Here is a 2,855-nt window from a genome sequence, read left to right as displayed (position 1 = left end):
GCAGCAGCAGCAGCAGCAGCGCTCCTCGGTGTCCGGCTATCCTACTTGTGGTCGGTCCAGAATGAGGCAGGAGAGTCAGCCCCGCCTTGTTTGAACATTACAACCAACACACGCTGGTTGGATCACACAGCCTGTTGTTCCAAAACAGAAAAAAAATAGATGTGGAAATGAGAAGTAAAGATGGTTCCTTCCTTTAACAGCTTTTATTCTCTCTCTCTCCCCCCTCTCTCCCTCTCTCTTTATCTCACTATGTCTCTCTCTCTCTCTCAGCGGATGTTGGCATCACCTCTGCTGGTGTACATCACTGTAGCAGCAGCGCCAGTGTCAAGACAGGCACTCAAAGACGTGACTTCCTTTGAGTTTTTTCATATTAAAAGCATACACTTTACATGGGAAGTGTGTTCGTGAAAAAGAATGAGGAATATAGTGTCTCATATGTTTTTTTCTGCACAAAAGAGTATAATTAAAATCCTTAAAAAGGCCTCTACACCTTCTACCCCATTGTGAATATGTAACTGTGGTCCACTCTCAGTGTATGTGCCTTGGTGGCAGATTGAATCCTGGTCTAAGTTGCATATTAGACCAGGATTTGGAAACACAAATCATATGATGATACATGCAATGATACAGTCTGTGTACCGCTCTAATAAAGCAAACTGTAAGTGAAATAACAGAAATATAATTCAAATAAGCTCAACTGGAATGTATAGAAAAGAATAAAGGTATATTATTCAATTACAAAAAGGCATAACAAGGCTAAATAACAGAAACATAGTGTATATTATTATTCAGTCTACAATCATTGTAAAATAAATCATATATCATGCACTGTGCTATATGTTTAAATATAGGCCTATTGTAGGTACCCTATATTAATATCCACAAGGCTCACAGAGGAGGGTCTATTACTCAGAGCTGTACAATATTAAAAATATCCAAACACAGACCATAAACCAGAATGTTAGCGCTTTTATTTTTTTATACTACATTGATTTTACTTTGAAGGCAAAAGCCTCTAACTTCCGTTTCAACCCTCGCTGTCTTTGATGGGTTTGACGCAGCAGCACATCACAGGACCGTCCCACGCATTAACAGCCTAATTATACAGCGCACACAGACAAAATAACAGTAAATGAAATGTATTTCCTTAAAGTTCATCTCCATTTCCAACAATATTTTGGATAAATACATGCGCTGTGCCAAACCCCATTTAAAAATCTACACATTTAAAATATGTGGCTGATTTATCCACACAGGAATGTGACCCTATTCCTTTTACATTTAGTCTCAAATTTATCTGCATTACGTCTTTTAAAACAAGTGCTGCTGTGATCCTATACAGCTTGAAGAGTATATCTCATCATTGTTCAGAGTCAGCAGCGGGAATAAATTGTGTCAATGCACTGATTTATTCAATGAACCATAACTTACGCGTTAAGTCAATTTCATCTGTGACTGCAGGGGCATGACATTATTAATTCATTGACTGAAAGCCTTTTATCATCAACTGTGTCAAACTGGGCTGTATCGCCCTCTGATGGACGGTTTTAGTTTGTAGTTGATAGCAAAGTTTCTATTTTATAGTTTGTTAACTAATAAATGATGCCAGTAACTTATAACAGACGAAGGGAAATAATAATGTAGAGAATAACAGAGTCTTACGTTAATGTAGTGAACCAAATACAATTAAAATGTCATTATATTGTCACTGTATAGTCCCATAATTTATTGGAATTACGTAGGGATATTTAAAAGTAGCCTATTAGCTACATGCAAAAGTGAAAATAGTCTTTCAATAATATAATTTTTGTCACCTACTCTATGACCTTATGAGCTGTTAATCTTTTTACAGACATTCCCAGCTCCCAAAATTTTACTGGACTTTTCAAACTACTACACTACTGTGTTAAGTTAACTTTAATTTAATTTTAGTTAATTTTAATTTTATTTTAGTAAACTTTAATTTTATTTTGTTAACTTTAATTTTATTTTTTAATTTTATTCTAAGGTATGTTTAATGTATGTTTAATGTATGTCTGGTATGCTACTGGATGCTTGAATTTCTATCTATCTATCTATCTTATCTATCTAGTCTATCTATGCTATCTATCTATCTATCTATCTATCTATCTATCTATCTACTGCTATCTATCTGTCTGTCCTGTCTGTCTGTCCTGTCTGTCTATCTATCTATCCTATCTATCTATTCTATCTATCTATCTATCAATCTATCTACTCTACCTGAGCCATAGACCTCCAACACTTATCTTCATCAGGCAAACATGACATCATGCTCACATCATAGTCAGCTGATCAAACAAAACTAAAGGAATTAAAAATACAACCATCAAGCTATATGAACAGAAATGGTAGCAAATGAATTGATTTCATGGAATGTGACTACTAATTTACTGGTTCCAAACCACACATGCCCATAATGCACCATGGCACGAAAAAGCTTGTTTGAGAGCTTCATACCTAGAATTTAGGTTCATGGTGCATTCAGAAAAAACCTGGGTTGGGTGTGAGCGTGAAAGTTCAATATGCTATGCATAACAGGATGTCACACTAAGTATTCATATGATAACTGTATCGCTTTCATGTGTGAAAGTCTGTGAGTAGCACAGGAATGAAGAGCTAGTTTCTAATATTTGTCTCTCCTTTCTCTGCGGCCACAGGTCATTGTGTTATTATTAGAAGCTTGTAGGACATCAAAATGTGAGAAGGTGTCAGGTCAGGAAAGTCAACTCCAGATCTCAGTGTCCAAGATCCAGAGATGAAAAACCAAACAGCTGTAATGAGGCTGCTTTCTGTCCTGTCACCTTACACTGTCAAAGTTAAAGTCAAAGTCAGCT

Source organism: Morone saxatilis, unplaced genomic scaffold, assembly GCF_004916995.1.
Source record: "Morone saxatilis isolate NCDOM2014 unplaced genomic scaffold, NCSU_SB_2.0 Contig6, whole genome shotgun sequence".
In the NCBI taxonomy this organism is placed as follows: Eukaryota; Metazoa; Chordata; class Actinopteri; family Moronidae; genus Morone; species Morone saxatilis.
This window is presented reverse-complemented; position numbering follows the sequence as displayed.